Source organism: Saccostrea echinata, unplaced genomic scaffold (genome assembly GCF_033153115.1).
Source record: "Saccostrea echinata isolate AGI-Se365-2 ecotype Australia unplaced genomic scaffold, CSIRO_AGI_Sech_v1 ptg000025l, whole genome shotgun sequence".
Taxonomy (NCBI): Eukaryota; Metazoa; Mollusca; class Bivalvia; order Ostreida; family Ostreidae; genus Saccostrea; species Saccostrea echinata.
The window spans coordinates 6,033,088-6,060,156 of NW_026889774.1; the positions used below are offsets into that span (position 1 = coordinate 6,033,088).

Below are 27,069 nucleotides of genomic sequence, written 5' to 3' on the forward strand. Positions count from 1 at the left end.
AGACCGATACTCGGCACTCAGTGCCATTAAGCAGTGAGGTTTCTTTATCGTTCCATTTCCTATCATAACCTCGGTTTTCAAGGTCTCATCCGAAAGACCCGTGACTTTCACTCCTGGGGAAGGAACAGTCACTATCTATGTTTACGTCTTAGGTTTAACGTCTTAGGTTTGTCACAATTGGGATTCAATTCTTCGATGTCTTGCATGATTTTCGCAACATAAGTTAATTTGCTCGCCTTATTCTCCGATCTTCTTTACATAGTCAAATATGGACATAACAAACAGTATTTAAGATCAAAAGTCCAAAGAAAAAGATACAGATCAGAAATAGGGCAAACACGGACCTCTGAAAACATCAGATCAGGTGCCATGAAGGAGTGAGCATCCCCTGTCGACCGGGCACACCCGCCGTGTGCTCCTTGTCATGATTGGGGGAAATAATCCGTCTAGGCAATTCAATGTGAAAAAATGGCCTAACAATTAGTATGAAAAACGTCAGCATTCGAATTAATGGTAGATTGTATTTGCTGACAAAGTCATTATATATCTACTAGTATACAACTTGCGAAATAATGACTTTTGATATTCTTATTTAATTCATCAACTTGTTTCTCAGTAGATTGCCTCATTTTAGAAATTGTTCGCACGTTTAGAGTATGTTCCTGCATATCGAATCAACTGGAAGACATAAAACTCGTATGCGGGTGATAAGGGTATATTGATACAAGAAAAGTTGAAGTCATCACGTTTATCATGAAGCTTTGTTGTTAGGTAACCATGAAAGTCTTTGTCTAGTAAAATATCCAAATATGAAAAAGATGTGCCATACTCTGGTATCTTTTATTTCAAGTTCATTGGGATATATCGAGTCCACATATGAATGGAAGTAAATGTAATTGTTTATTTATAATACGTCGTCGATATACCTACCTAAATGTCGAGTTGAAGGCAACAGCAAGTGTTTTCTTCTTTGCATGTACAAGTTTTTGAATAAATTCTTTTGAATATATGTTCTCTTGAAAAGGGGGAATGTTAAAACAAGACCGGAAAACTTAAACACATGTATTTTTGTGGTTTTACATATTATAGGAATACAACAACAACAGCTGTACTCTCGAGAAAAAATGAGAAAAAGGCAATTTTGATAAAATTTTATAAAGATGTCAGGGCCGTATTTGATGCTGAGGATAATGACGAAGAAGATGTGTGTATTTTTTAATACTTGAAATAGAGCTTGAATACTGTTCGTTATCTCCATATATTTCATTACAATAAAAGAGCTATAGTTAATGGAGCATTACCTTATAAAAGAGTCTTTTCCTTCTCTGGTACAGTTAGTTTCCTTTTCTTTCCATCCTCAACAAACTCTACTAGCAGCCTGATCATTCCTAGGTCTCCCCCTATTTGGCTGAGTTTTGAAGTTTTCCCCTTTATTCATTTTAATATAATATTTTCGAAAGTAAATCTTTGCTTTCCTGTTAAGTAAAATTTCAAATTTTTACGTTATATAACATTTTTAACGTGTTCATTCCAAAACACCCACGCCACGTCCCAGTCCACCAATTGTCTTTTTTAAAAACTTTTTTTCTGATGTCTTTTTTGTTTTATCCTAAGTTTTTCATTTTATTTTGTATTTCATACTTTTCTTTTATTCTATATATTTCATTTTTATATTTGTTGATCATGAAAAATTCCTCAATATTTATGCTGTATATGGCCTTCTATAGATATCTGTCTGAATGATGACATTTCCTCATCATCTGTCTCCGGCATTAAGTTTCTTAGCTTCATTTCCTGCCTCCATGCCTAGCAAGTCTGACGGAGGATGATAGCACAGGTATGTAATTAAATGTATGCTTACTTTCCGTTCTTCTCGAAAATGGTGAGTTTAGTGCATCATAAGACGTACCCCATGCATTTTCCTTTAGCGAACGTTTGCGTTGTAACGCGGCCATATTTCAAATACATTACAAAATTTATGGACAAAGTAAGGATAAAACTTGTCAACAAGTTCAATTGACAGTCTTTTCTTAAATTTCATTATTAGAAGCCCAGCCGAAGAAAAACTTTTCTCAGATGGAACTGATGTCGCTGGTACACCCGAATAGTTCTTTTCGAGTTTAAACAGAACGGGATATTTATCTTCACCGCCATAACTGGGATCCTCGTTTTGTTTGATACCCTCACTTACGCAATTTTCCAGCACAATATCCCTAGTTGATTTTTTTTCCTTTTAGGGCGACAAAAAAAAATTCTACTGGGTTTTCTAGACCGTTTTGCTGGTGGTTCGAGGTCATCGTTAGGGCAGGGATGGATTCATTATCTATGCGGGACTATTTCGCACATGACAACTTTCATTAGTTCCTTCTATAGTTTAATATACATTTTGTATATTTCGGGCATCATTGTGCACATAAGCGTCATTTTTGCTTAAAAAACCAAATTCTTTTTAAACATCTTTAATTTTATACACTATGTTAATAGTATCTTCATAATGGCAAGGTTTTGTGATATCGTTACGCTAAAAAAAGCCCTTTACAAAAATCGCTATTTAAAAGTCGGGTAGAATGTACTATTTAATTTTTCCCGGTCATGGAATTGGAACCAATCAGAAAAATTTTAAAGTAGGTTGAGTTATTGAACAAAAAAGACTTCCTGATAAAATGGGGAGTGTCATTTGTTGGATTTGTAACCAATAACCTCAAATAAAATGTCGTAGATTAATTTTGAGAGATCCTTCACCTCACAATCACAAATAAATGAGGTGCTGGGCTGCGAGCCACTAGAAACGACGAATTGTCAAAGTATAATACAGTGTTGTGTAACCACAAGCCCGTTTTAAACATTGGGCGTGCTTGATTTAGCTTAACTTGGTGTACACCAGTGTACACCGGTGTGAAAGGTGGTGGTGTGTAATCAAGTGCATTTTACGAGGCGTAGTGTATATGGTGTAGGATATGTTTTGCATCTCGCCAGTGTGGGGCTAAAATTTTTTGGTTTAAAGTGAAAAAAAAACTAAATTACATTATGAATTGATTAAATTATTTAAAATGGTTAAAAATAATTTGAATGTCATCACTTACACACAAAACACATCTTGAATGTGATTTCTTATCCTTTATATTGCATAAAATCATTTCTTAAATTTTCAATCGTACCATTCTCCGCCGTATTGGATTCAGTGTACACCTTTCAACACATGCCCTAAATTTGGTGTAAGAAAGATTACACCGAGTGTACACCAAACGTCTACACCCCTGCACTTGATTAAGAAAGGTGTACACGGTGTAAAAGGTGTAAGTAAATCAAGTTCGCCCATTGTGTAGAGGAACACATCGTTTCAGGTCTTGAAATTGTAACTATGTGTTGATTGCTGTGTTGCTCTCTGGCATCGATCATGTAGTACATACAGGATAATATTGGCTTCAATTTCCCAGTCCTGTATAATACGGTTCTGTTATTGTCAACTTTCTGTGGCTCAATATTTCAAAGAGTTGGTTGTAATATAAACAGATTTCACACCTTTCAAATACTCTAAAAAGGATTTCATATCCCCCGAGTGAAGCAGTGGTTAGAGCGTTTGCTCTTGAGTCCCGAAATAAAGATTTTAATCTTACGTCACGGGTTTGAATCCTTTGTACATGTGTGACACTGAGACCGGTCCTTCGGATGAGACCGTATAAACGTAGGTCCCGTGTCGCAGTAGGTACTAGCAAGAAAGACTCCCTCCCTGCTCAAAGTTTGAGTAATGTTGTTCAGATTCTCCAGGCCTTCTTTCAGTTCTACCCATTGTAGTAGATAGTGGCATCTTGATGGAACCATCCATGCCGATATAAAAACTTGTATTTCTGAGTAGATCAGGACCAAGATAAAAATGGGGACAAAAATCGTCGTTTCTTGTAGCTACGTATACAGAGTCAGTATTCTAAAGACATATGATCAATGATCAAAGTATTATTGCCATCCATAGCAACACAGAAGTACGGAAATTCTATCTTTCATCAAACTCCTCAGTAATGAATGCAAGCCATACGTAGGACTGTATCACCTCAGCAGCAAACTCGTCTTTGATTGCATTGCAAACTTGTGAATGAGAATGAAAGAAAGATAGTTTTTGAAGTTGTAGGAGAGAGGCTTGGATAATTGACATCATCAGGCCATGTATCCTAGAGAGGACAGCTCCAAAACAGGAGGGAGAGACTGTACCATGTGTTCTTCTTCTCTACTTTTCCTACTATCCTTTGCAGGACCTCATCGCAAAGGCTTCTGTAAAATCTTGTGTACTTGTGACTCCAGCAGAAGTATCTCTGAACACAGCGGTGTACAGATTTGCTATTAATTGATTTAGTGATTCCCCTTACTCAGCTGCAGGTAGCCCAAAAATGGTTCTACATGAATGCAAAATGTATATATTTTCTTAAATAACAGATTATGGACATTGTACAAATGTCTGTTGTCGAGTAATTAAAACACTTTAACACGTATTTATTGCTTAAGACAAACATCGCATCGCAATATAACTTTGACATGGCATTGTATGGCGATGCTGATTTGATTGTATGTTGGTTTACGTCCCATTCGAGAATTTTTCACTCATATAGAGACGTCCCATATACAAGTAAAAGGCCTTTACTCGGAACTCACAGCCATTGAGCAGTGAGGGTTATTTATCGTGCCAACGCCTGCCGTGACGCTTGCTCCGTGATCGGAAGGTCGTGAGTTCGAATCTCGGCCGCGACTGACCTAAGTCGATAAAAAACAGGTAGCAAATTCCTTCGCCAAGCGCTCGATGGCCCTAAGTGCAGAGTAAAGGTCTAAATTTGAAGCCCTTTACCGATATATGGTGAAGTCTCTATATGAGTGAAAAATTCTCGAATGGGAAGTAAAACAACATACAATAGATAACAGTCCTACCGTGTCATGGGGCCTCGGTTTTTAAGGTCTCATCAGAAGGACCCGCAACTTTCACTTCAAAGTGCCGAGCGCTTGGCGAAGGAACAGTTGCTACCTATTTTAATCGACTTGCGTCAGTCGCGGCCGTGATTCGAACACACGACCTTTCGATCACGGAGCGAGCACACCACCGACTGAGCTATCGTGGCGATTAAAAAATGCTTCCATCTGGGATCGAACTTCAACTCCCTGGTTCACAAGTCAGACAAGCTAACCTCTAGGCTATCACGCCGATCCACAATAAGAAATAATGCTAGTAAACAGTGGGGTCTTGTAGGGATATTTCTGTAATAGTTCAGGTTTTTTTTAATGTTTTGACATGACTCCTAATTTAATTACATTTAAAGTATTGTTTATTCATATTTTTTTTTTTAATGGGAAGCAACCATGACATGTGTATATTTTACGAATCATATCAAGACTAGTTAGTTTTATGTGTAATATTATGCCTAAACGAGTATTTGTGTTGAAACTACCATATAACACTTGGTGATCTATTTTTACTTTTACTGTGTATGTTTGTTTGTTTGTTTATTGTTTTTCGTCCCTCTCGAGAATTTTTCACTCATATGGAGACGCCACCAGTTGCCAGTGGAGAGTGACAAATTTTGACCTATACTCGGTACTTAGGGCCATTGAGCAGTGAGGGATCTTTTTCGTGCCAGCACCTACTGCGACACGGGACCTCGGTTTATACGGTCTCATCCGAAGGACCGGTCTCCACGTCCCACAGTGGGATTCGAACCCGCGACGTAAGGATCAACTCCTTACTCCGCGACCTTTACTGTGTATGATGTTGAGTACTGTAAATCGCTTATAAATGCATATCAACTAGTCTTATGTAAGAAGCAATGTCTATACTACATGTAATTTAATATTTTATCTATGTTACGATTGTAAATAGGTTTATTTGGCTGCAAATTGTAACTTTTTCTTACCAGTCGTCTTGTTTAGATTTTTCCATCTTGGCATTGCGTAATGGTATATTTCCGGTTTATTTTACTTACTTCGCATTGTATATTTATACGCCCTTGAAATATTATATAAAATGAACAGTGATAAGGTAATTAATTGTTTTTTTATTTTTTGTTTGTATGTTGTTCAACGTCCCTCTCGAGAATTTTTCACTCATATGGAGACGCCACCACTTGCCGGTGGAGATTGATTATTATTGTTTAACGCCGAGTCGGCAATATTTCAGCCATATTTTGGCGATCAAATTAAGTGTATATGCCCATTTATGAAGTTTTAGGTTTCTCTGGCGGCCCCCAGTTAGCCTACTCTTTTTCGAAAACCAGAGAAACGATCTTTTTCGTGCCAAGGGGGTTGTTATCCTTGACACGGGGCACCATTTAACGTCCCATCCGACGGACTCGAAAATTAAAAATATGTAAACAGTTAAAATATATATACAAAATTCTTAAGTAATATCATTTTAAATTCTGCAGTAAAGCTGCAAATTTTGTCCTATATTCGGCACTTGCGGCCATTGAGCAGTGAGGGATCTTTTTCGTGCCATCACCTACTCCGACAGGGGACCTCGGTTTATACGGTCTCATCCGAAGGACCGGTTTCCACGTCCCACAGTTAGATTCGAACCCGCGACGTAAGGATCAACTCCTTCGCGACTCTAGAGCAGACGTTCTATCCACTGCGCCACGCGGGCGACTGTTTATTATTAGTCCCCTACCGGTGAAACCGGAGGGACTATAGGTTTCCTCTGAGTCCGTCCGTCCGTCTGTCTGTCCCTCTGTCAGTCTGTCCCACTTGGTTTTCCGCACTTTTCTTCTAAACGCTTGCAGATATTGAGCTGATTTTTGGTATGTGACTTTATCTTGATGTGTTATAGATCAAGTTTGCATTTCGTTCCGCTTCATTGATTTTTGACGGAATTATGGCATTTTCAATTTTTAACGGGAACCAGATTACACTTGCCGGTAGGGGACTAGTATTGCTAATGCAATACTCTCAGAATGCTTGTTCATTTCATCATCCATCATATTTCTATTCTCCTCTCCTTGAAGAGCTGCTTGGCGTCTGGTATACATGACTCAGTGGTTAAAGTAAAAAAAAAAAAAAACAATTTTAAAGAAGAGCTCGTATCTCTGGATCCACTCCTAAAATTTGTGGATCCCACTTCTGACACCAAAAATTGTAACGCTATAGTGGTTCTAGAAGACAGGAGTTAACTCCCCTTTTAAACACTGAGTCAACAACACTAATTCAAATTTAAGTTTCATGAATTTATTGAGTCTGCAAAATTATGAAATTAACAAGAACAATTCAATTAAAAAAATATCCAGGCCTCTTAACCACCCTTTTGACTGATAAGTTTAATGCATAAGATTGACAATGTTAATTCAATCCCCAAGAAATAGCCAGATCTCGAAATAATCGAGATATATGGCTAAAAACCTATAATCTTTTAAGTTTAACTATCAATAAATTAGAGATTATTAAAATGGAAATTCAAATAAGATCGGATCCTGAAGTAATCAAGATATATGATCTTAAATAAACCCCCAAAACTGTTAAAATTAAACTTTCCCTAACTAAATTAAGCCAATTAATAAATTACAATTGATTAATTTCAGAGAATACAAATATTTACCAAAGTTAACGAAAAAACCTTAAAAAATGACGTTAACCTAAAGAAAGCAGAAAGCAGACTGGAGATTTACGGGGAAATCTCCCCTCGGGAGAAATCGTATGCGAACTCCATACAGAATTCGTATAGATCCATACGGAATATTACGAAAAATACGGGAAAATGTATACGGAAAATAGTTCCACTTAACTAAATAACATAACAATAAATTTGTCACCATAACATAACTTTCATTCATTCAATAATAAACGGTCGCCCGCGTGGCGCAGTGGATAGAGCGTCTGCTCTAGAGTCGCGAAGTAAGGAGTTGATCCTTACGTCGCGGGTTCGAATCCCGTTAAAAATTGAAAATGCCATAATTCCGTCAAAAATCAATGAAGCGGAACGAAATGCGAACTTGATCTATAACACATCATGGTAAAGTCACATACCAAAAATCAACTCAATATCTGCAAGCGTTTAGAAGAAAAGTGCGGAAAACCAAGTGGGACAGACTGACAGACAGAGGGACAGACAGACGGACGGACAGACTCAGAGGAAACCTATAGTCCCTCCGGTTTCACCGGTAGGGGACTAATAAATCAGAGACACAGAAAACCAGCGAAGTGGCACAAAATGACCCATGAGATACATGTCATCACTGAAACAAGTGATGTGGAGAACTTAACAGAATCCGAAGATGACCAAGTAGTCAATGAATACATATACCCCACACATGAAAGGGTATTATCCCCAAAGATTTTAGTACAGACTCCACACATAAGTTAGGCTTGAGTCCAACTTATGCTAGTACAAACAGTAAGCACACGACTTGGACTAAAAGTGGTGCAGGTAATTTCCCATATCAAAGTCAAATGACTTCTTTGGCTGAGGGAGATCACTCAAGTCAAAATGGTGAGTTAGTAAATATAAACGGAAATTTAATTCACAGTCTTAGTCAGGTTATCAACGGAGCTTCCAACAGAATGACGGAAGATCTAGGTAAGGTTGTAAGTAACAAAAACCAAGCCAGCCAAGTCAATCAAGGAAAAGATACTCGAAAGGATCAAGTCGCTATCAATGAAGGATAATTAACAGTCTCGGCCAAATAATCAATAGCACCGTACATAGGATGACAGGTGATGAAGGTAAGATCCTTAGCAATGCTAACCAAGATAGTCCAGTCAACCAAGAAAGAGAAACCAACGGTGATGATCAAATACTCAGAGGGAGGAGGAAAATCGGAAGGAAACCTACATCAGCCTGCAGAGTTAACAGAAAGACATCAAGGGTAAGATTACCATCAGCCACTGGTTATACTACCTCTGAGCTTGGTGAGGACTCAGACACTGATGATGGAAAAACAGCACAGTCAAGTGTTCCATGTCAACCCCAGAGATTTTTGATAACAGAAATTCTAGTCATTCAGTAAAACTTCCAGCCTCTAAAGGAGAGTCCGATGAGAAATGGAAAGCTTACATAAAACAGATTTGAAGCAGTAGCTCTCCACAATGGTTGGACAGACAAAGAAAAATTAGGTCAATTGTTGCCAAGGTTACAAGGCCATGCAGTTGATTTTGTGTTTGAGGAGCTTGGACCAGTCGTTTTGTCCAAAAACTCCTCAAAGAATTAGAAAGTCGTTTTGGCATTATTGAGACCAACAAGACAAATCAGACTAAATTTCAACGCAGAGACCAGAAAAACGGAGAATCTGTGAGGATTATGCTATTGAACTTAAGAGCCTACAATAAGGCATATCCAGACAGGGGTAACAAAACGAAACAAGAGGATTTAGTTTCCAGATTTTTACTTGGTATATCTAGTGAGAAAGTTCGGTTACATGTAGAATTGAACCGGGATCTTTTAACTATTGAAGGGGCCACAGAGTACGTCATTGAGTATGAGGAAGCTACTAAATATCCTAGAGCAGATGACGAGCGAGATTATGCGGGGTCCCCCCCCCCCCCCCCCGGAAGACCTGTGAGACAAGTCTTCAGTAGTAAAATCTATCCTCACATGCAGATACTTCTCGCAAGGAAAGCAAAAACCATTCAAATAGTTGGAATGAAAGAGGACAACACATTAGATCCATAGGGAAGAGGTCCTCTAGAAACTCGGATAAACAAGGTCAAAAGGGATCGGAGTCAAATTTTATAACAAAAACTGAGTTGAAACAGGTCATTCAAGAAGTTTTAACTGCAGTTCAGCCCAATAATGGAAGTCAAGTACAAAAACGAAGGAAACCTTTAATTTGTTAAATGCGGTGAGCAAGGGCACTATGCCGGAAGCTGCTCCAGTGAGAAAAAGCAACAAGTAACACGTGATAGTGCACCATTAAATCCCGGTGCAAATGTCTTCAAGCCTTCGTTAAACTACACCGGGTCAGCTCTGTTGGCCGAGAGATGACCCAGTTGAATTTTAAAAATGGTCCAACTCTTGATTGTTCTATTAATATTAACAACAATTATTCTATTTCTAGTCAAAAGAAAACAGGACAACCTTCGAGCTGAGGGAAAAGATTCTGCAAGTATTATGACAGCTGATATCTGCAATACAAACTTGGACAATCTTCATAATGCTGTATTTAAAGGCAATAAACCTAGGAATGTCTGAATAGCAGCTGAATTTAGTGCTCGGAGCGGAGCCGGATGGGGTGGTGCCAGATTTTGAAAGTCTTGGAAACAGTCACGTAGACTGCGGGGTGGTACCTGGAATAGCAAGTCTTGGACACAGTCAGGTAGACTGTGGGGTGGTACCTGGAATACATGTAGCAAGTCTTGGGTACAGTCAGGAAGACTGTGGGGTGGATCCAATTTCTGAATCCCTTCATAGTAGTCAGGTAGACTGCATGGATGGTACATGTACTTATAACCTGGGAGACAGTCAGGTAGACTGCCCAGAGTTAAATGTTAATGCAAGACAGGTAATCTGCAATTCATATTTATTTACTTATCCAAGTTTGAGTCTTAATTTTGTTGCAGATGAAATCCACAGCTGCAGTCAGGAAGATTCCAGTATACCAGTACAAGATGAATGTACTAATTCTGAAAATTTTCAGCACCATGGTTCCTCTCTTGAATATATCCTCAGGCAGATAAATGGGTGTCCTGGGATATATATATATATATATATATATATATATATATATATATATATATATATATATATATATATATAAGTGGTTCTGTACAGGGTGTAAAAATAGAATGGGCCACCAGGTCAATCATATCCAAGAGAATTTTTGAAAGAATCCCCAGAGAATCAAGGCCACAACTAAAATAGTCAAATTCACTAACTAGTGTTAATAATGGGGAACCCTTAAATGAGTTGGCCCGTTTGAAATTTTGAGGTGGAATAGGCACGACTTGGGCACAGCTAAGGCACGGAACCCGCACGGGTTTTTTTGAAAAGCCGCACGGGTTCTGCATGTCCAGGACACGGATTCTGAGTCTGAAAGTGAGGAATTCTTGCTCACAGAAACCCGTGTGGGGCACAGAATCCGTGTCCCAGGGAGACGGCTTTTAATGCAAGCGGATTTTGCTTTAAACTATTTATTCATATCTCATGGCTTTTTACTGAGCATGCTCAATCATAACTTCCTTTATTTGAATATTAAATTGGAGGGATTCATGGTCATGAGCTAAGAATGTGTCTTTTTTTACTCTAGGTAAAGGATATTTACTTATTCTTAATTACAAACTAGCATAAATTGTAAATGATAAAGTAAATGTTTAATAGAAAGTAAATGGACATATACATGTAAGATTTTTAAAATTCTAAAACTAAACATAATAATAATGTAAAGCATTGTGAAGTTTGGTTTTAATCACCAGTTTGGCATCCACAGTTACATCAGGAGATTCTCTAACGGCCTTGCCCTAACAAAAAAAAATACTATAGTTTACTATAGTTAACTATAAATAACTATAGTGATAACTTTGACACTATGAAAACTTCGATTTACTATAGTGATAACTTTGTCACTTTGATTAACTATAGTGATGTAACGTTTTGGGTTTTATAAGTAAATTTAAATAAATTCGCTGCCACCAATAGTAACGTGTAATTTTACATCAACTCGGTACCTATGAGGCACGTTACAATAGTTGAGTTCGAAGGTACCTAGTTTTAATAAAGGAAAGAAATATATATAAACAGTTAATACATATATTTATTATAGCATCAGTACATATATTTATTATAGCATCAAAGACAATAAAGTTCAATAAATATTTAAAATGTCTCTTCAATATTAAGTATACTGCCGAAATTCCACGGAGCTCGGTGTTCGGTGCTACTCGGTACTCGGTGCTACTCGGTTTCCGGTGCTACTAGGTGTTCTGTACTACTTCTCGATTTCCGGAAGCTTCAAGATGTTCGGTGCTATCTGCTGCTACTACTAAGTATAACTTTACAGGCACAATCAGGAACTCTGATACTGTAATCAGAACTATATCTGAAATCCAAATATCTACTTCTTAATATCAAAAAGTCCACCCCCCATCCTATGCTAGCATGTCATGCGTAGATAGGAAAGTTCCTGTGCTAATGCCAACCATAATTTATAACCTATGCAACTTAGAATGGTCTAATATATACTACTCGGTGCTCGGTGCGACCAGGTGCACGGTGCTACCCGGTGCTCGGTGCCGCCGGTGCCAAACTGCACCGTAAATTAACTTTAGCTAAATCTCAATAAAAACGGAATTAATTATTCTAAACTTGCACAGTCAATAATACTAAAATTTGACACAAACTTTGGCTCAGAATCTCACACCGAGTAGTCAATATCTGAATACTTTAAACTAATAAAAATTCTCAAATATTTTCTAAAGAATTTACATTTTAATATACTATATCTAAATACCGTTCACGGTAGCTCAGTCGGTAGAGCGCTCGCTTTGTGATCGGGAGGTCGTGAGTTCGAATCTCGGCCGCGACTGACCCAAGTCGATAAATAATGGGTAGCAACTGTTCCTTCACCATGCGCTCGGCACTTCGAAGTGAAAGTTGCGGGTCCTTCGGATGAGACCTTAAAAACCGAGGCCCCGTGTCACGGCAGGCGTTGGCACGGAAAAGATCCCTCGCTGCTCAATGGCCCTAAGTGCCGAGTAAAGGTCAAAATTTGAAGCCCTTCAACGGTATATGGTGACGTCTCTATATGAGTGAAAAATTCTCGAATGGGACGCAAAATAACATACAATCATAATATATCTAAATAGGCTAAGAAGGTTTTAACTTTTTCTAACTTAACTAAAATATGAATTTACCTTAAACTTTACTGGCACCGACCAACACCGACTTTTGCTTTATTTTTCTGGAGGAGATCTGACGACGCCGCTTCGAGTTTGCTGCTTTTATACTGTGACGCAGTGATGCTGCGACTACGTCATATGTAAAATGTAAAACTCCAAAAACAATACTTTTATCAATAAACTAGGATAAACCAACCTACTAATAATACTCCAAAAGATCTATTTTATCTCACTATAATTTTATAATTATTTCTAGAGCTATATATCCAGAAACTACTCGTCTGCTAACAATCCGGATATATTCATCTCTACCATACAGTTTCTGCAATTATTGAATCTCATGCATTTCCAGTTATCATATAACGAAATCCCGGTAATAAATAAATCTTTTGATGCTAAGTTCTACAAGACATAATTATTTTAAGAGACACTCTTCTAGAATAGACAAAAGTGGAAATATATACTACAGGTAAACGTAATCCGCGTAATCAAAATGAAACACTGACATTTGTTGTTCCAAGTGTAAACATGCATCTTTAGTTCTATAACGAAAACATACCTAAGAAACATACATTCTAAACAACACTAAAGGTTTGCTATGCAGGCGCAACAGTGATAACAATGAAAACTTTGAATTACTATCCTGAAAACTTTTATTTACTCTAGTGATAACTTTTAAAATTTTGATTTACTATAGTGATAACTTTGAAAACTTTGATTTATTATAGTGATCACTATGACACTATAGTGATTACTTTGAAAACTTTGATTTACTATAGTGATAACTTTGACACTTTGATTTACTATAGTTAACTATAGTAAACTATTGTTAACTATAGTATTTTTTTGTTAGGGTGACCTAGATGTAGAGAAATGCACAGATCCCGTGACACCAGATATGGTATATCTCACGACTTTTTTTTTGACACGGGTTCCAAAAATCAGTGTCTCCATATATGGAAAATGACACGGGTTTACAGAATCTGAGTCCAAGTAGCACGGCTTTCTGAAACGGATTGTGTAAAACCGTGTGATCTAATTTAAATAATTCGGCCAATATTCCGTGCCGTGTCCGTGCCTCGACCACTTCAAGGCACAGCTTCCCATACATATTTTACATAGGAACAGGAATGCTATAAGCACGGGTTTCTGGAAACAGGATCCGTGCCTGAGCCGTGTCTAAGCCGCCCGGACTGTTTCGTACGGGGGGGGGGGGGTTGGAGTTAAAGCCATTTTTGAGGTTCAAGTGGGTCACGTAAAATTTACAGAAATTATTGTGGCTGAAATTCAAGATGAAGCTCTTTTAGGATCAGATATTTTATTAAAAGAAGAAAATGGACCTAATTAAAATAGAATTACATGACAATTTCATTACTTTCAGAGGAAATAAAATCAGTGTCAGACAATTGACAGAGAAAAATAGAAGGGTCTTAGTAGCAGAGAGTTTTGTAATTCCTGCATACAGTGAGCAATTAATTGATGTTTTTGAGGACAGGTTCGACAAGATTTCACCTTACTATGTATTTTGTATCCAACCTTCTGAAGAGTTCAACAATAGATCTTCTCTTCTGATGGCGTCATGTTTGACAGACTTAGAAAATAAAGTTTGCACATAAATAAGGGTAATGAATCCCTTCAAGACAGATGTTATTATAAAACAAGATGAAATTTTAGGGGAAACTGAACTTGTAAATCTTCAAATTGTTGAAGTGATCTTGTCTTCAGAAAGCATCTCTGAACAGAGTAACCAGTCAATCAGGAGGATACAGTTGGCTGAAAACTCCCAAAAGGGGAATAACTTTTCTGAAATGAACAAGACTAAAGGTGATGGAAATTAAAAATGTACCTGTTTATCTTTCAGATTTATATGACAGGGCCACTCAAGACAAAACTTCAAATGAGAGCAAGAAAATTTCAGAACTTCTTTGTAGGTATCAAACAACATTTTCAAAGAATGATACAAATCTAGGGGTGACAACTTTAGTACAGCATGAGATAGACACTGGTGATTCAAGACCAATCAAGCAACCTCCCAGGCTTTTCCCACTGGCTTTTGCAGATGAAGATAGCAAAGTTGTTCAACAGATGGAGGCACTGGGTATAATTAGAAAATCAAGTTCACCATGGGCGAGTCCCATTGTCTTAGTTAAGAAAAAGAATGGCAAAACTAGATGCTGTATTGACTACAGACGACTCAATAGTGTTAATTGACAAGATGCTTTTCCTCTCCCTAGGGTTCAAGACTGTTTCGATACAGTCAGGGGATCTGTTTATTTTTCAACATTTGACTTAAGGATGGATTCTTCTCTTATTCTACTCATATTCTTGTATTTAAAAAATAAAGAAATTTTCATAGATTCAAGAAGACAATATCACTAAGTGATGGTATCAATTTGATTAAATTTGACCGTTATATTTCAGAAACAAGGTCGGGTCAAGGTCATTATCTTTTTCCTTGACATTTAGAGTAAAAAAAATTACTGTTGCTAATCATGTGATGCCTACTTCTATTCTAAAAGATAAAATGTGTTTCTTTTTGCACAAAAAGATGTTACCATATCGGGTCTATCAGATGATTCTACCAAGTTAATTGACATTATTTACCTTAAATAGATATGTGCTAATCCGGATTTCCTCTGTTTTCCTTAATTTTTTAGGATATATTGGTTATTTTTATATACTTCTTATATTTGAATATTTCTTATCTTTACATATGGTGAAGTAGTCATGTAAATATACAACATGATACAAAAAAACTTTGACCGTTTAGTAAGAGAGAAAAAACACTTTTTACTGATTTTTTGCTCAAATCTGTTTTAAGGTTGGAGACTTTCAAAAGCTAACAAGATTGCAGTTTGTTTAGAAAATCATTTTTATTTGCTATATTTTAAAACTTTAGAGCATTATTTATAATTTTAGTTACATATCAAAATTTCTTCAAGTCTTTGATTGTTTAAAAAAAATTAACCACATGTAATGTTCTGTAAGTGTTTTTGATAGGCAGAAAAAGGAGATATTTTCATACGCCGCAGTTGCGCCAAAAATATAGTCCCTTATGGATTTCAAACTCGGTTTACTATTTCTATTTAAAATTGTACAATTATGATGAGTAAAGAAAAATATGATCTTTTGAATACATTACAGCTAAGTTTATAAGACATACAAGCAAATATACTTGGGATATTTCATCAAGTCAGAAACCAGACAAGAATCCCTCTTTAACATCAGTCCTGTGAGGGATAGAGACATTCCTAAGACTGCATTTATCACAAACTATAGACTCTATGAATTTACAACCATGCCAATGGGTCTAAGTACAGCATGTGCTACATTTCAAAGACTCATGGAGCTCATATTACAAGGTCTTAATTGGCAAACTTGCATTATTTATCTTGATGATATTGTTGGTTTTGGTTCTTCTTTTCAGGAACATCTACAAAGGGTAGAAGATGTAATTTCAAGAATACGAGACTCCGGAATGAAATTGAAACCTGTGAAATCAGGCCTCTAAGTGACCTCTAAAATTTAGGCGCCAGCTGGCGCCTTATAAAAAAAATTAGTCGCCAATGCAAATTTTTAGACGCCAGGCAATTTTTTTAAGGCGCCAACTTTAAAAGTTAATAGTAATCAATATAGGGACCCATGATGTGATTAAGAAAACATGACATGCTTGTCCATTGGTAAGAATAATTTCCTCTTCTTTTCGCTTTTTCAGAAAAATTGTTAAAAATGTTAAAATTTCAGGAATTCGACGATCGTCAAGTCAATTTAAAATGGTCGCCAATTTGGCGACTTATGGATAAATTTTAGGCGCCAATCAAAAATTTTAGGCGCCATGCATATGGCGACTAAATTAGTCGCCAATTAGAGACCTGGAAATGCAACCTTTTCCAAACTATAGTAACCTTTCTAGGACATGTTGTCTCATCTGAGGGAATACTCACGAATCCGGAAAACATTTCCAAGATTTTTCGACCTACTACTGTCACAGAAGTTAGACAACTGCTGGGGATGGGGAGTTATCGGAAATTTATAAAGGATTTTGCTCAATTAGTGAGACCTTTGTTCGAGTTGACTTAAAAGGAGAGACAATTCATATGGACAGATGAATGTGAAGAAGTCGTTCTCAAACTTAAAGATTGTTTCACTACAACAGCTATACTTGCTTATCCATTAGATGAAGGCGAATACATTTTAGATACAGATGTGGCAATTGGAGGTGTCCTGTTACAAATACAGAATGGAACTGAGAGGTTGTTGGAGAAGCAAGGTGGTTGGAGATTTCCTCTTATTTTGATTTCTCTATACAGTATCACCCAGGTCCAAAACATGGTAACGCTGATGCTTTAAGCAGATGTGAAACCCCAGCTGATTGAATGTGTTTTAAAACTAATAGTTTAGAGTATTTAAAGTGTGATCCCTGTAGTAAATTTGTAAAGAGAGCATCAGAAATGCATAGTGCTTTCTTGCAGATTCCTTCTGAAATGGCACGCAAGGATATTGCCCAAATGATTTCTCTACAATCCACGACAGAATTAACTAGAGTTGTAAAGAACTATACGAAACACATTGAAGCAGTGAAGACGTTAAAGGAGACGGGATTGCCAGTTGAGAATTACCTAAGGGAATACCCAGATGCTGTTTATTTGACCGAGGGAAATCACTTTAATAGGTTAAGCGGGGATGCCTCCAGAGACCATTGATCGAAGACGTATAAGCAGACCACCAAGTCTACACCCTCCGTAGCAGAGACTCCTGCCATGGAACCTGCTCTACCTGATAAGGAAGCCAGAGTTGAATTACCAGAAGTCACGTCGACCCTTCACTTTGACGATCTTTAAGACGAAGATTTCGGGTTTCTGGACAGGTACATGTACTTGGGCTTTAATGGCACATCAGTTGCAGTCCCTGTGGTTGAAAGTGAGAAGCCTCCAACAGGACTAGCCCCCAGGAAAGACCAGGATAAGAAGAGGAAGCGGCAGGAAAGTTCGAATGATAGCAGTGATGAAAATGAAGATGAGGAGAGACGAAAAGGAAGGAAAAGAGGAAGAGCAGACAGAGAAGGAAAAGAACAGAAAGTGAGAGTAGTGACAACAGTAGCAGTGGTAGCGGCGGTAGCCAAGGAGAGGAAAGTAGTAAGGAGAGTGAAAATGGAGGGGATAGTGATGCAGACGTAATGCGAGAGTTACAGAAGGCGAATCAGCATCTGTTTATGATTTATACATGTATGAGCTCAATAAGTGCAGTAATTAAAGAACAGGGGAGAACATTGGATAGGGCCTCGGAATCGTTAAGAATTCAATCCACAACAACAGTAGAGCAGCAGAAAAGAAGGATGTCAGGGGACAGAAGGAATGAACAAACCGAAAGCGAAAAGGAAAGAACTCACTTTACTCAGGAAAGTAGGAATGAAGGCCGAACAAAGGCAAGAGAGAATAGAGAAGATATGGAGGACAGAGAAGATCCCTATCAAGGTTACAGGAGGAGAAGACAAGGGAGAGAGGGAGGATACTGGCAGCAAAGACGGAGCCCCAGGAATAACACGTGGAGTAATAGGAGGAAGTAAGGAAAAGAAAGGAGATAAAGATATTTGTAAATAGTTTTAATTAATTGTTAAGTTTTCTTTATTTGAATGTTGTAAAATTAATATGCATTATTATACCTCTACTGATTCTTTCACTATATAACATTAGATCGTTAGATGAGACTAATTCCCTAGAAATCGTTATGAATGGTCTAATCCCCGTGCGTTAGTCAAGTGAGCTAATCCCTGCATCATAAGCGAATTCCCGGTTATCCGTAATCCTCTAGATTTTACTTTTACATTGGTATGATATGTGAATGGACTAATCCCCGTGTGTTAGTTCAGTGAGCTAATCCCTGCTATGAAATCACGCTATCTGAATCCTCTAAATTTTACGTTTGTATAGGTATAATAAAACAGTTAAAAGTATATCATTGCGGGAGTTAGCAAGATTCCAGTTCCCCAAGGCCAGGACTATTTCCCGAGGCGAAGCCGAGGGAAATAGTCCTGGCCTTGGGGAACTGAAATCTTGCTAACTTCCGCAATGATATACTTTAACTGTATATTAAAGTATTCTTTATTCATATTTTTTAAAAGGGAAGCAACCATGACATGTGTATATTTTACGAATCATATCAAGACTAGTTATTTTTATGTGTAATATTATGCCTAAACGAGTATTTGTGTTGAAACTACGATATAACACGTGATGATCTATTTTCACTTTTACTGTGTATGATGTTTAGTACTGTATATCGCTTATAAATGCATATCAACTAGTCTTATGGAAGAAGCAATGTCTAAACTACATGTAATTTAATATTTTATCTATGTTACGATTGTAAATAGGTTTATTTGGCTGCAAATTATAATTTTTCTTACCAGTCGTCTTGTTTACATTTTTCAATCTTGGCATTGAATTATGGTGTACTTCCGGTTTATTTTACTTACTTTGCATTGTATATTTATAGGCCCTTGAAATATTATAGGGGAAAAAACGAACAGTTATAAGGTAATTAATTGATTGTTTATTATTGAATGAATGAAAGTGACGTTATTTTATGGTGACAAAAGAGCTAGGTTCACTAACTCTATAAAATGGCCCTGTCGATAGACCAATTAACTGACCAAGTCCCAATGTCTCATTTCAAGCATCAATATAAAGTAGAAACTTAGTACTTTCATTTCCTATAAAAAAGTTTTCTCTCTGAGTCCAGGTATTGAAAAAGTGGCTTTGTGAAATTGTAATGTTCTTGAATTTTGACGAAAATGGGTGTATTTGAGCACCTTCAGTAAAGGATTAAAATATGCGCCCACCCTGTGATCTAAAAAATAAAACATGGATTATAATCTTCTGAAACAGAACTTTCGTTATATAATTCAACATTTTAGATCAGAGGTTGGGGTCTATGCAAAATATTAAAGAACAGCTTAAATTTTTGACCATTTTTGAAGAATTTGTCAGGATTTGGGGATAATGACGCAATTCATGATGTCATAATGCATGAACTAGCGAAAAAATTACGTCAATTTTAATAGATATGCAGTCAGCAAGGGTCCCAGTAAAATTTAATGTTATTTCATCTAAAACTGAGCATTTTTTATTTTTCAGAAACTCACAGGGCCAAAAAACGTCTTAAGTGAACCTTGTTCTTTATTGTAATGTTATTTAGTTAAGTGGAACTATTTTCCGTATACATTTTTCCGTATTTTTCGTAATATTCCGTATGGATCTATACGAATTCTGTATACGATTTCTTAGAATGGGAGATTTTTCCGTAAATCTCCAGTCTGCTCTTTCTGATGGGGGGGGGGGGGGGGTCGTTAACTTTGGTAAATATTTGTTATCTCTGAAATTTATTGATTGTAATTTATTAATTGGCTAAATTTAATTAGGGAAAGTTTAATTTTAACAGTTTTGGGGGTTTATTTAAGATCATATATCTTGATTACTTCAGGATGCGATCTATTTGAATTTCCATTTTAATTACCTCTAATTTATTGATAGTTAAACTTAAAAGATTATAGGTTTTTAGCCATATTGGCCCATATATCTTGATTATTTCGAGATCTGGCTATTTCTTTGGATTGAATTAAGATTTTTAATCCTATGCATTAAACTTATCAGTCAAAAGGATATTTTTTTTAAAAAATTGAATTGTTCCAGTTAATTTCATAAATTTGCAGACTCAATAAATTCATGAAACTTAAATTTTGAGTTAGTGTTGTTGACTCAGTGTTTAAAAGGGGAGTTAACTCCTGTCTTCTAGAACCACTATAGCGTTCCAATTTTTGGTGTCAGAAGTGGGATACCCATTGAGCGCTATCCCGTTACATTTCCAATGCTCATTTTATATGGCAATGGATTCAAACAACCAAAAATACGAACACGACTTGCAATTTTCTTTGCCGTCGTACATATCAGGTGAGCACTTCAGAAAGTTTGGTTTATTATAATAAATTCATAACTTCACCAATCATCAAAAGACAAGGTGTCCGGGTCGGTGAATCCTACAACATGATGGCTTCTTCTATCATAAACAATGAAGATCTGCTTTGGTTTTCATCTCATCGTTCAACAAGCAGACATATTCCTTCTCTGATGGTAAGTCATCGGAAAATTTTCTCCCAAATATTAATCGAAAGATCAGAATTTACAATGCCATATATTTAATTTTATAATTTATATTAACTTTTTTTGTTTTACAAAATCTTAATAAATTTCAAGCACATGAACTATAAAAATGTATTAAATTTACAGTTTACTTATATTCAATATCTTAATTACATAAATGGAATTTTAAACTGATTTCATCCGATATGCTTAAGCAGAATAAGGCTGATTTAAATTTGAAGAGTCATAAACATGATCAAGAGCAGTTTGGTTTGGAAATCTGAGAACGCCACCTTTCCCGAGTGACACGTAGGCCTTTGGACTTTTGTACAGAAGAAATGTTGCGAATGTTATCTTCCTTAGATCTCATACCTGATTTATTTAAGTAAGTGTTATATAGTTTCAATACACCTTTCAATGAAAAGGGCATATACGCATATAATTATTGTTTTGCAAATGATGTTTGTTTGTGAAAAAATTGAACAATCATATGAAATATATGGAGATAACGAACAGTATTCAAGCTCAAAAGTCCATTAAACAATACAAAATAGGAGCAGAGGGAACACGGACCTCCAAACATCAGAGGTGGGATCAGGTGCCATGGAGGAGTGAGCATCCCCTGCCGACCAGTCACACTCGCCGTGTGCTCCTTGTCATAATAGGGAAATAACGGAAAAATCCGTCGACAATTGAGTGTGTAAATAATGGCCTAACAATTAGTATGAAAAACTCCAGTCAGCATTTGACTCAATGATAAATTGTATTTGCTGACAAGGTCATTGTATCGACCATAGAACTTACGAAATGATGACTTTAAACGAGACAGCTAATATTTTTGTTTCATCAACTTATTTGTCAATGATTTACATCGTTTTAGAAATTGTACATACGGAGAGCATGCTCTTGCGTATCGAATCAACTGAGAGATATATACCCCGTATGCAGGTGAAGATGGTATATTGCTGCACAAGTAAGGGAAGTTGACGATTGAAAAGTTAAAGTCATCACGTTTTTCATAAAGCTTGGTTTGTTAGATTACCATTAACGTTTTTTTTCAGTAAAATATCCAAATATGATACAGATGTGTCAGACTCTGAGGTATCTTTTACGAGGGGCATTTCAAAAGTTCTGGCAACTGGTGTGCGGTAAATTAATGAGCGTCATTATCATAAATTAAATTATATCAATCCCTCAAAATAGTGTCCGTTGACCTGGACACACTTTTTCAGTCTTGAAATCCACGTGGAAAATGCTGCTCTATAGTCCTCTTTCGGTATACGCCTCATACACTGGAATACGGCACTTCCGACTGCATGACGACTTTCAAATCGCCGTCCTCGGAGGGCTTCTTTGATAACGGCATTCAACCAAAAATCGCATGAACCTAGGTCAGGACTGTAGGGTGGATGTGGTAAAACGGCAATACCATTTTCCTTTAAATATTTGGTTACTACCTCTGATCTATGGGCAGGTGCGTTGTCATGGAGGAGCTATATTCCTCTAGTACTGGTTGTTAGTCGGGTCGTTTTATAGTGCTCTACAACCTGAGACCAGACATTCTCTGCATAAAATTGACCAGTAACACTGCTGTGTTCTGGAACCGGAACTTGAGCTACAGGGCCTTTAGAATAAAAAAATAAGGCGTACATTACTCTCCGGTCAGACCGGTTTCTGCGTGCAATTTGAGGCCTTGTATCATTTTCACCGATCCAAACTTTATTATTGAGCTTAGTTTCCGGTTCAAAAAAATATATCCATGTTTATCACCAGTTACAATCTCATTTATTCGCCTTAGGTCACAATCTTCATAAATTGTTAGTAACTGTGAAGCCATTTCTACTCGGATGCGCTTTTGCTCTTCCGAGAGAAGATGCGGCACCCATCTAGCACAGACTTTCCTAAGCTTGAAGTTTTCCTTTAAAATACGAAAAACTGCTGACGATCGAATTAATGTTAGTTAAGTCTGCTATTTCCCCAACTGTATATCTAGCATCATCAGCTATCGTATTTTGAAAAGCGACGATTTCTTTTTCGCCATATGCACAAACTGGACGCCCCGAACGGGGTCATCTTCAATTGATTTTCTACCCTCTTTAAATTGAACTACCCATCTTGCTATTGCTCGATATGAAAGAGCATACTCTCTATATACTACATCTAAATCGGCTTTTATTTCTGTAGCCGTAAAGCCAAGCAATGAGCGAATTTTGCAACACGCTCTTTGCTCAACAAAAAAATTGTTCTCCTTATCAGTCATTTTTACGCCCAGTATACAGAGTATACCTAATTATGACGTCATTTTAGCAGACCTATACGTCATTTTTAATGTAAAATGACGCCACTTCTAATGCATATTTGCCTAAGCTTTACAGTGGTATCAGAGTCATTTTAACCCTCTGGCTGCGACGTCAGTGTACAGAAAATATAACGTCACTGCGAGATTAAAAGGACGTCACAATTTGTTTTACATTATTTTGCGGGATTTTTAAAAATATTTCGGAATTACGCCAAGTGCGCGTCTAGAACACTATAGGAATGAGTACAAGGAAATTTATTCATTTGTTTTATCAATAAAACTATTAAGAAGTTCTTTATTTATACATTGTGACTTAATTTTATATTTTTTACTCAATTTAATCATATTATGATTCTTTTTCTTTTTATATTTCCAATAAAATAAAACCGATAAGCGGTTATGAAGAAAGAATTTATCAAATCGGAAACAAATACATCTCAACTTTAAAATCCTAATCAGTATTTGTTAACTCATGATCAAGTACTCGTAAAATAACAATATCGTATATAGATCAATAAGAGCATTTTATATATTTTATTTTCATCTGCATTCAATTTCTCACGGTGAGGTGCGTTCTAAAAAATAAATTACAAAAAATCCAACTTTGCAAGAAGTATGCCACGTTTTAATTTTGATTATGCTTTCCGCACAGATTTTTCTTTTTCGTCAAGAATTAAATTAAAACCAAGATAAATTTATCCAAAATATTTTTCTAAGAAAAATTTCATAATAAAACAACTTTGACCCATAAATTCGACTTAAACTTTATTGAAATTAATTCTACAGAGGTTGTGTAAATATTTCATTTAGGCATTAATGTTGACTTTTAATGATTCATTATAGGATATCCGATTACATAAATTCATCCAAGAATTAGGAAAAGATCTACCATCAAGTTGCTTAGTTTCACGCTTTTCTATTAATTTGACAAAAGGGCCGATATTTACTAAAAAAAAAAAAAAAAAAAAAAAAAAAAAAAAAAAAAACCTTCCGGTCTGATGTTTAAATTTGCGGAAGTAAAAATTTACCGGGCTCATTTTTGTGCGCAGCCCCATGATTTGCCGGTAAATTAAATATTATGCATAGACATTGGCTATATACATGTACATGTAACACGCGTACGTTTTTGAAACAAAAATAATTCTGGACATACGAAAACTTATAAATTACAATCTTATAGCTGAAAAATATATAGACCACTTTAAAAGAAAGATGATAAATTGTAGTTTGAAAAAAGTCACAGGTACATGTTATTTTAATTGATCAACATTAATTTTGTAATTCGATATTTTTACATGAGATCTATGTTAAATTCATATAGAAATATGTTTTTAGTTTACCGGAAGCAAAATTTGATGAGTCAAAATTTGATATACACGAAATTCTCAGAAAAAAGTAAATGCGGATTTTCGTCCATATCATGTTGAATTTGATATCGGGGTTTTTCTAACAATTCTAATGATCGATTTCTCGGACATGTCGACACCACTTATCTTCTTGTACAAAAGAATGACCTCGGGGACATCAATTTCTACAATCTACACTTTTGTATTTTGTGTAAAAATCATGCTGTACGTTAAAAACACACACACACACACGAACAATGTTTTATTTTATTAGAGAAATTGTCAGGACAATGAGAATTCAAAACTTGATTTTATGTCAGAAACCAATCCAGTCATGGTCTATTAGAATGTTGGTTTAATTTTACGTTCCGTTTCCATATAAACATTTACAAAGAGATCTAAAATGTATATGTAATTTTCGCCATGATATTTATATGGAATATTTTAAAAACTAAAGCAAGCAGCTATTCGTAGTGACTTTTAAAGGAAGAAATCAGTTGACAAGGACATTTTTATTTATTCATTTATTTTATTTTAACGTAAATTCCTGGCCCGTAGTAAGCGCCCCCTCCCTCCTTTTTCTGAGTACAACATTTCCCTAAAAAACGTGCACTATTTATATAATAGTAGTTTTTACTTTAGATGCCTCTCTCTCTATCTCTCTCCCCCCCCACCCCCCACCCCACCCCACACACACACGTTTTGTTGTTGTTAGGTCGAGCACTGGCAAATTCCAGAATAGTATAGTTATTTGGGTTTGTTTTTGTTTTGTTTTGTTTTTTGTTTTTTTTTTTTTTTTTTGCTTGTCAGATTTTTTGGGATGGGAGCACCCCCTACCCCCCCCCCCCATTTTTGTTAAATCATTGCTATGGGCCTGAAGTCACTTTATTGTTTTAAACAAGGGGTCTGATGAATATTAGTTTTAAACGTATTTCATTTGAGAAGTTTAAGCATAGAGAACAAATTTTGATACAACATGGAGATTATATCACAAAAACACCCAAAAGACCGTGTGTGTTTGTTAACACTGTGTTTGATTCTTGTATACTATCGGTAAAGCTAAAACTGGAGAATGTCGAAATGAAAAACGCTGATATTCAGAACACGGGGACACGGGGGGGGGGGGGGGGAGGGTATAAGCAACATCTACATCCGATTGAACGCAATCCAACCCTCCTCGTTTTACATAACGGCTGATTGCATGTGCAGTGTATTATATTTTGAACTATGTGCAAATACCTGTGGTATGTCATTGGGGTCATTCACTCTATACTGACAGGAGAACAAGGATATTACAAAATTTATTTATTTCACATACTTGTCATGTCTTTATTAATTTATTTATTTTTAAAATGAAACATTTGACTATACATTGGGCTAAAAAATAAACTTTTATAATAGTGTTTTGGAGTGAAAATGAATTAATTAGATTTTGACAGCATAGACATCAAAGATATCTAAAAAATTTTGAGGTTAATATGTTAATAATTTGCCACTCCAATTACGTATTTGAACAATTCTGCATTTGAATTGTATAAACAGAGAATCAAACAGTCGTGTTGTATCCTTTTTTAGATTCTGCTGAAAAAAGCACATGCACTGCGATGTCAACTGCAATCTTTTAAATGAGAAAACCATGCAAAACAGTCCACAAGCAGGGGTTTACGTATAGATATAAATTTTTGTGTGCAATATAGTATTGATATACCATTCGAATTTGCCACATACATTTTTGTAATGGTTGCCTTAGTTAGGAGTTAGAGGAAACGGTAGACAAATATTCCAAATACATGAGATTTGTCTAATACAGTGTATATTCAACGTGCCATACAGTGTGAAATTCTTTTTTAAAGCAAATATACAACCGAGTAAAAATGTTCAAAGTTAATAATTTTCATCAATGCAACGCTAAGTTGCATCTCTGAAATGTCAGCAATTTTAACAGAAACATACTCGATATACATGCATATCATAATAGCTCGACGAACTGGAAATGTACTAATAGTACTTATTTATAAGGTCCAGTACTGGACTTATGCGTTAGGTCATATCCAGAGGTCCCGCACGGGATATATGTTGCATTATCACTGCAATGGAGAAACATAGAGATAATTTACTTGAACAGGGCCTTAGCTCATGTTGCGAATGTAGAACATGGTCAGCATAGTGATTTGTTTTCTTTTCCAAGAAAATGTATAAAACTTCTAAATTGACCAGGTACAGATAATTTCTAAATTATCTATTAGGGCGAGAAATTTAAATATTCATCAGGGGGACTTCGACGTAAAGTGGGTTAACAGAGCCCATGTGTCGGGAAAATCGTTTCGTCGCATGCGAATAAGCAAAATCATTCACACATCGTAGCTACTCCTAGATCTGTCCATATTCTCTCTGATGACAGAGGAACCTCTTCATTGTCGAATTCTGATTCAATGATCAAATAAAGGATCATTTTCGAAGAAGATTAATTTTCCTTGTCGGAAAAATTACA

At 36.3% G+C, this 27,069-nt stretch overlaps 1 protein-coding gene across 1 annotated transcript in view; it reads right to left on the reverse strand.

Moving 5' to 3' along the window:
- LOC133192532 (sarcoplasmic calcium-binding protein-like) overlaps positions 1-26,541 on the reverse strand; it is a 50,041-nt gene extending 23,500 nt beyond the window's left edge. The window contains exon 1 of the mRNA XM_061328525.1: positions 26,528-26,541. The gene's annotated coding sequence lies outside the window, so the exon portion shown is untranslated. The remainder of the gene's footprint in view (positions 1-26,527) is intronic.
- Positions 26,542-27,069: the final 528 nt, after the last annotated feature.